The 9,144-nt window shown below is 38.9% G+C and overlaps 1 long non-coding RNA gene across 1 annotated transcript; it reads right to left on the bottom strand.

The window, feature by feature from the left end:
* Positions 1 to 1,503: 1,503 nt before the first annotated feature.
* On the bottom strand, positions 1,504 to 8,644 carry LOC308703683. Its single transcript, XR_014031734.1, has 4 exons — positions 8,504 to 8,644; positions 7,900 to 8,041; positions 7,298 to 7,369; positions 1,504 to 1,556 (listed from the first exon to the last, which is right to left on the bottom strand). It is a non-coding gene; the product is annotated as an uncharacterized lncRNA (long non-coding RNA).
* Positions 8,645 to 9,144: the final 500 nt, after the last annotated feature.

Here is a 9,144-nt window from a genome sequence, read left to right as displayed (position 1 = left end):
TTTGCAGGTTGTCAAGTTTCGGGTCAAAATACGTGAACATCTCTCGCTTAAGTTGTTGAAGAGCGTTCAAAATGAATGCGTTAGTTGCGTTTTGTTCCATAGCGAAGCACAGGTGAAATGATCAAGTAAACAATTTGTATTAGTGACCATCCAAAAAGTCACAAAAAGGAGGTAACACTCAGAACTTAACGTGGGATAGATATGCAGGAAAGTTAATTGATTAGCGCATTTAGCAGACTGAGATTTAAGGAGCTTCACTCGAGCACTGCTGCTGTGTCGGCCATCTTAGGTGTGCCAGAGAAGGCCGGGTGAATTGTGGAGCAGACAGAGACTTCCAGAGTGTCCATCCACTTTACAAAAACCAGAGGGCCGTCACGGATCCACCTGATGGTGCCCCTAGGATCCTTTTTGTTCATGGCATTTGTGGTTGTGCGGGGGCATCCTCGTCTGTTGCCCCTGTAGGTGCCACATGCTCCAAAGTTCATGCTGTAGAGATCCATGAATAGCTTTGGACTTGTGTAGAAGTTGTCTACATACACATTGTAGCCACTCCCTAGGGATGATTTGTTCATGAAGGACATAACCGAGTCGTTTGCCAGTCCCTCACCAGAAGCAAACACAGACTTCCCCGTGTATACAGCAAAGTCTAAAGTGTACCCAATGCTGCTGTCTGCCAGCACAAAAAGTTTGAAGCCCCACTTAGTTGGCTTCGCCTTCATATACTGGGTCATGCCAGTGTGAACCTTTGTTGCCACCATCCTCTCGTCCACTGAAAGGTTCTGCCGTTAGTGATAAAATGCTCTGCATGCATGTTTGATGTCATCTAAAAGGGGCTTCAGACGAAACAGCCGGTCATAAGCTGGTGTCCCTCTCTTCCGGTCATTGTGGACATCTTCATCAGGGTTGCTCATGTGGATGTTCCAGGAAATGACCTGATACCTGCACGTGCCATCACTGAGTGGGGAAACTGTTGGCTGAAAATGGTGTTTGTCCTCCAGTAGTGCCGGATATTTGTCAGTCTCACCAGTGCAAAAAAGAAAGTCAGTCCTAAATATTTGAAAAATTCTTCAACAGTGAAGTTTTTCCAGGAATATTTTTTGCCATTGGCAATGTTTTTTGCAGCGTTTGTGTTTATGTTATTACACAAAGTGGTTGCTGCACTGTCACTGACAAAAAGTTTGAAAAGGTCCAATGGTGTGTATATGGATGTGGGGCTGAGCTGATGTCCTGGCTTTCTTGTTGGGACGAACCTTTTGGGCACTGGAGGGATGTCTGGCTGACTCTCACTGTTCCATGATGGAGTTGGGGCTGCTGGCTGTGGTGATCTAGATCTCGACCTTGTGGATTCAGGACTCTGTCGACCCCTCAAGCTGCCGGATCTGGATCTTGACCTTGACCGCGCTCTCCCTCTAGACCGTGACTGCAGCCGTCCATGACCTATTCCTGGCAGCTGCTGGGATGCTGCAGCAGAAGTGGAAGGGCCCTCCTCAGCGGAAGAATGGGCGCTTTCCTGTCTGGCTCGGGTGGGTGGGCTGGTGTCTTCTTCATTATCATGACTGTAAAACAAATAAAGCAAAATATTAGATCATACATATCAGATCAATTAGTGTTTTTGTATTTGATTTCTCACATAGCCTAAGATAACAATGGCTGAGATTGCTACTGTACCCCCAACCCACCACAGCTATAATATGAACATTCTCTCCCCAGCCAAAAGGTGTGACCAACCCCCCACTACAACATCCTTGAGACATTCTCTCCACAGCCAAAAGGTGTGACCAACCCCCCACTACAACATCCTTGAGACATTCTCTCCACAGCCAAAAGGTGTGACCAACCCCCCACTATCCTTTGTTTGTATCTCTAGGTAAACGCAGACAAACAATGGCTGAGAGACAAAGTGTAATCCACAACTCTTACTACTCTTTAACAAACATAGAAAAACGAAATACTACTTTTACAGAACTTATTTTTACATATTTAGAAAATTTATATTTTATCATATTAGTTTTTTTTTAATATATACTTTTACAGTAAATAAATAAATGGAACTTACTCTTCAGCAGGGTCTAGACCATCCTGGTAATCTAGTTCCTCATCAGTCAAAAAGCTCTCTTCTCCAGAAAATCCATCATCCTCCATGGCATCAAAAAAGGCCAGCGCTTGATTTAGATCCATGTTTCTCAATCTCTGATGATCCATTATTCTCTGTGTATTCTTCAAAACTCGCGTCTCTCTGTGCGTCTCTCTCTCTCCCCTCGAAACCACTGTGCCGTGCGTCTCTCTCTCTCCACAATATCAGCCTTGGTTCATGCGTAATGACGCACACCAACGTGGACGACGGATCAGCCTGTCATTTGTCAACAACCTCACGCAAAGCATCACGTGATATGGAGTGTCCCTTTAACAAATTAGTATGAACTAGGGATGTCAACGATTAATCGACGATCGAATAATTGTTGATAATACATTTAATCGATACAACTTATTGATCATCGATTAAGCAGGTCTTCATGCGCGTGCGCGCTGCTCAACCGCGAAACATGTAAAGCGAGCGCGCCGGAGTTATGTTTGGGACCATTTTACACCTTCATCATGACTATAAGTTTGCGTCTGCATTCGCAGCCTTTTGTTTTGTGCAAATGTAAGTTGTAATACTGTTTCTTTTCTGTAGGCCTATCTATATCTGATTTATCTCATATTGGATGCATTTGGTTAAGAATTAACTCTGTAGTAAAGCGTCAGCTTCAGCGCGTGCAGCTCAAACGGCAGTGCACGACTAATAACGACTATTGGGACTGTAATATTACATAACATTATAAAGAGAACAATATTGTAATAAAACATTGTGAATTATTTGGGTTTAGTTGCCGTGTCGCCGCGTTGCTCCAGGAAAAGTGCGTCCACAACATGAGTAGTTCTGAATGAATGGCACGTAATAGTTCAAGTTCACTTGTGCATGAATTTGCGTCATTTTGTGCAGATATAATTTGTAATATTATGTTTATTTTGAATATATCTGATTTATCTCATATAGGATGCATTTCTTTTAGATAAATAATGTGCTAGCAAGGTGCTCCAGTTTAACGGTAGCAGATTCATTCAGCGCGTGCAGTTGTTCCAGGAAGAGCGCGTCCACAACTGTCACACATTCTAAGCGCATACGAGGCGTTGGTGACACGTTGTATTAGTAGTTTGAATAATTAATTTAATTAGCAATCACATAAAACATTTTTACAATCCTACTAGCCCTTTATTTATATTTATAACCATTATTGATTTGGTGAGGAACATAGCGTTTTTAGCAGCATTTGCAGACCCTGTCATGCTGTTGGCCATAGCCACTGCAGTAGACGCATATGGCAGTATTACGGCTAACGATTAATCGATTAATTGATCATTAATTTAAATGACGATCGATCATGGGAATTTGAGAAAATTGACATCCCTAAAAGAGAACAATATTGTAATAAAACATTGTGAATTATTTGGGTTTAGTTGCCATGTCGCGTTGCTCCAGGAAGACCGCGTCCACATCCACAACATGAGTAGTTCTGAATGAATGGCACGTAACTTAGTTCAAGTTCACTTGTGAATGAATTTGCGTCATTTTGTGCAGATATAATTTGTAATATTATGTTTATTTTGAATAACAGTGCCTGAATTTCATTTTGGAAAATGGGGGGGAAATCCCCCCTTAGGTGATTCTTATGGGGGGGATTTTTAATTTGAGGGGGGAGTTTAGACTTTTTCTTTTTTACATTTATCTCGCCTAAATGTAGGCTTACTCATTGCATTTTTACAATGGGGTAATTTTGTTAAGAATTTACACAGCTCAAGGAAGCTTGATTTCAATCTTTGAATTAAATTGAAAAAAGTAGCACAAATAAATACAATAGAATAAAGATACCAATAAAGAGAAAAAAAGAAGTTTTTGCTTAGGTCTAAAACTAGTATTCAGAAATACTGCGCAGAGACTGAAAAAAGTAATCAAATGTAAAATAACACTAGGTAGTATTTTAGTCCTGATTAAATTAAATACATAGGCTATCAATCCTGATTCCTTAAAATTAAAGCTATGTTTTGTTGTTTTGACAAACAAATTAATGACAGACAAATGGCTGCTGTCCCTTTAAAGGTGAACTAAGTAACTTTTTTACCTTAACTGAACAGCTTCGGAGTCATTGGAATGGTTATATTACTTATTTCGGGTTGAATGGTGGTCGTCTCGCACCCCCCTGGTGCCCGTGAGCGGAAAATCCGCACTTGCAACTTTAAGCCGGCGGGCCGCGGCCGCCGCGTCAGGAAGTCTCGCGTGATATCAGGTCTCGCGATGTAAACAATTGCTTTACGGCCAAAAGAAATCTGCTAAAATGCTGTCTGCGCTCCCTCACGCTGTTCGAACCCGAATGAAGAAGACGTTTTAAAGAATGTCCCATCTGCTTTGATGTCGTTGATCTACTAGCCTCTGGTGTCTGAGAATCGCCAAAGAGTTTTTACAACAGTGTTGTCAAATATCTATTCCGAAGCTGTGGGGGGAGCTCTAGAGAGAAACCTGCGAGCAAAAAGCGAGAATACAGCGAAGAAATCCCGAAACTACTGAGCCCTGCTTTAAGAGCTAATGCACGGATCCTGTTTTCATTGATTATACGGTCACGTGCGATTTATGCTTAAGACATAACAACCGACTGTGTTTAGAGGATATCACTAAGACCGAAATTGACATAATTTTCTTATGTTTTTGACTGTTTAAGCGATATAATCCACGAAAAATAACTTTTGTTACCCGCGAGCTGTTTGTGAGGAGGTTTAAACTGGTGAGACTTAAAAAGACGTGCAAATGGTAAACTTTAGTTACTCGTGATGCAATGCTGGCCCGATTATGCAAGTGACAATTCCGTCTATCCCGACTCCCGAAATGCGAGAGTGTATTATCGCCGCCTGCTGCGCGCTTAACAATTACCTTGTGCAACCCATATGAGAGACGAGAGATAGAAGACGCAGCGCCGCTGAATCACTCGTTTCACACGTTTGTGAAATTGCGTCTCGCAGACAGTTTTAAAATGACTGATTTGATTTTACAATCTGTGTGGATTAATTTACTAATACAACCTGAACCTACATGCTAAAGTGAATCAATGTTTGCGGGAATTTCCCGCATTATAAATGGGAGACCTGCGGGAATGATACAAAATATGCGCAATACCCGCAATCCCGTGCCGAAATTCAAGCCCTGAATATATCGGATTAATCTCATATAGGATGCGTTTTTTTTAGATAAATAACGTGCTAGCAAAGTGCTCCAGTTTAATGGTAGCAGATTCATTCAGCGCGTGCAGTTGTTCCAGGAAGAGCGCGTCCACAACTGTCACACATTCTAGCGCATATGAGGCGGCGTTGGTGACACGTTGTATTAGTAGTTATATTTGATTATTAAATAATTAATTTAATTATCAATCACATCGAAACATTTTACAATCCTACTAGCCCTTTATTTATATTGAAAACTATTCTAATTGATTTGGTGAGGAACATAGCGTTTTGAGCAGCATTTGCAGACCCTGTCATGCTCTCATAGCCACTGCAGGTGACGCATATCGCAGTATTAAGGCTAACGATTAATCGATTAATTGATCGTTAATTTAAACGACGATCGATCATGGGAATTTGTGAAAATTGACATCCCTAGTATGAACGCAGATGTTGTTTATGCTTTCCCCCCTAAAATGCAGATATTAGACAAGAAAATCTCCCTAAACGCAAACCCCTCACCGCTAGCTGAGGACAGGATGAATTTTACCAACTAAAAAAGGACTGTTCAAACTAAAAACTATATATCTACTAAATTATAGGCCTAAAAAATCCTCTCAGTATTAAAGAATAGCAGAGTCTACACCACAGCTTACACGATAACACCACAGAGAAACAAAAACAAAAAAATCACTTTCAGAACGATTTTACCAGCTGAGAAACGCTAGAAACATTGGCAGTAGGGGTGTAACGATACCCTCATGTCACGATTCGATACATATCACGATACGATATTATAGAGATACTCCAAGACGTGGTAAAAGGGTAACTTTTTTTTTTTAACTGTTGATTAAAATGCCTAATTTGCAAAACATTGGGGGAGGAAATGAATAGGCTAACAGATTTGTTTTAGACCAGGGTTCACCAATCTCGGTCCTGGAGGGCCCCTGTCCCTGCAGAGTTTAGCTCCAACCAGCTCCAACACACCTGTTTGAAAGTTTCTAGTATGCCTAGTTAGACCTTGATTAGCTGGTTCAGGTGCGTTTAATTGGGGTTGGAGCTAAACTCTGCAGGACAGCGGCCCTCCAGGACCGAGATTGGTGAACCCTGTTTTAGACAAATATGCTTGCACTCTGTCACCAAGTAGATATATTTAAATTAATGTAGGCCACTTTTCACTGGTAACAAAAGACATTTGGCATTATCAGGACCCACAAATATTCCCCCACTGCATTATATTATTATATTATTATATTATATATATATATATATATATATATATATATATATATATATATATATATATATATATATATATATATATATATATATATATATATATATATATATATATATATATATATATATAGTAGTTTAATGTAGTATTGACACGAACTCTGTAAACTTGATTGTTTCCCCTCACACAGTAATTTTTATTTTGGGTGTACTATACACAATACATATTGTCACTTTCCACAATATATATTGTTGCATTTTTGTATTGCGATACATTGCTTAATTGACAGCCAATCGGAATCAATTCTGCTATAACATGCTTCAGTATATAAGCAGCAGTCAAAGATGCGATCACAATAAACAGAACATTACCGTCTGCTGGTTGGACCCTAACACAGTTATGGTTGGTGTGAATGGGCCTTAACTGTTTACGTCTCTGTGACTGAAAGTCACAAAGCATATCCAGATTGAAAAGTGTGCATATTGGGTCTACAGCTTATCCACATAAAGAAGCAGCCGGCACATACCCAAAGCAACATCTTTTCCTCAAACCCTATCCCTGACATGACGGTCCTCGTAGTGAAGAACTGTCCTTACATTTCAGGTCAGTGTCATGCCCATCCCCCAACGCACGAGTTATGAAAATGAATGAACCGAGCAAGGTACATTTTACTCGAATTTGAGATGTCACAACAGCGTCTTTAAGACGACAGTCCACGTCAGCCAGTCTAGTATGATGCCCAACCATCCTACACTTAACATTGCCTGTGTCAAAGAGAAGAAAACAATGAAGGAACATGCGCTCACTTACTTTCTGTTTCACTGATGAGGAAGGATTCACACTGCATTCAGTCACAGCCACTGATGTCTCGTCACACAATTCCTGTAATTATGAGAAAGACAGGTACAACACTGAGGCAAGGATGTTTGCCAATTGGTCACCGCAACTAATTCTAGTATCAACCAAAGTCTAAATATCTAGTGTCCCTTTCATGGATCCGTCGTGCACAAAGCAGACATGCAGAATTGTTTTAAATAATCTGCATCATATTGTCATCATGGATTTATTTATATCCAGACATCAATGGCTTAGATGTTATCAATCATTTAGTTGTTGTTGCTAGTTTGAGTTGAGAAATACACATTTCAGAATTATCACTATTCTGTGTGTGCATTTTGCTTTAGATCCAAGCAAGTTGACTCATGAAACCATTTGTTTATTATATCGCAATCGCATATTCCAATTGCAATATTGACCTCAATCGCAATATGACATTTTCCCCAAATCGTGCAGCCCTATATTGTAATAATAATAATCATAATCATAACTGTTTTTATTAGAATTACATGCAACTAGTTTGCTCTGAATATGAACTAAAAATAAATAAACCAAAAAAGAAACAGCCAGCTTACCAATAACGTGTTCCATTCCATGTGAAGTCAAACAAGTAGTTGCCTTGTACATCTTTAACATGTTTACTTTGAGAGAGAATCCCACGGTATTCAACAACAAAGGTGGATGGTTCAATGTGCTCAAGTGCAAACACACCTCTCCCTAAAAGGGCAAAATAATATATAATACAAATAAAACATGAATCCAAGTGCACCTATATGTTACACAGCTAACCAACCTATCCTTTTAAAGAGTTAAATCCTGTAAAACTGTGTAATGTAATATGAGGTGCAGGAAATAAAAATAAAAAAATCAAGCATTGGTTTTCACTGTGATATAGCCTACTAGTTGAATTTGGTTACACTATTCTCTGTATACATAGTTTTAAGTATTTATTTTAAAATAATAATAATAAAAAAATTGTTTAAAGTTTTTTTTTTTTCATCTCTTAACCTTAATGAAAATGAGCGGCTTACCCAAGGGTAAAATGTGTGAATGTGAAAGATCATGTCCAGACTGCCAGCAATAGGCCTACTTTTCATTCTTACAAGTGCATGCCTACTTTATGATTTGATTTGCCTGCAGTCTGAACATAGTCAAATTGCCTTGTGGTGCACAATTTACCTTTGAATGTGTTGATTTGTCGTCCCTCAATGAAGGCTTTGTCTTTGCCCGACAATATGTGTTCTTTTGCATCCTGCTCAGGTTTTATTCTCTTCTTTCTAAACATGTTGACTGAAAACATTCCAGACAACATAATTAGTATGTATTTATAAAGATAGATAGATAGATAGATAGATAGATAGATGCTTTATATACAGTACATTATTGTCAGACTGTAGTCTATATCAATAAATACAACATTTTACACATAAAGTTGATAAGTGAGGTTTTGAGGCTTGTTACTTTTGATAAGAAACAGTCTCCGATTTCAAATTCAGTCCATTTTAATACCATTTTATCACTCTTTAATGTGGCGCCTTAGATCAAACGAAGCTAAACTCGTTACTTAGAAAAAATAACTATAGAGAGAAAGTTTTAGAAAATGTTACATGTATTACACCTGATTTACATTAAAATAATAAATGTAAAATCGAATTGGAAATAGAATCGACAGCATGTGAATTAAAATTGAATGGAATCATAAAATGTCTGCTAATATCCAGCCCTAAAATGAATCAACTAAATATTTTTTCCAAGTCATTCTAATGACAGTAACGTTACATTAATGAAAGTATACTTTTACATTAGTTTCGTTTCTGTTT

This window comes from Scardinius erythrophthalmus, assembly GCF_964197995.2.
Source record: "Scardinius erythrophthalmus genome assembly, chromosome: 15".
Lineage (NCBI taxonomy): Eukaryota > Metazoa > Chordata > Actinopteri > Cypriniformes > Leuciscidae > Scardinius > Scardinius erythrophthalmus.
This window is presented reverse-complemented; position numbering and strand designations above follow the sequence as displayed.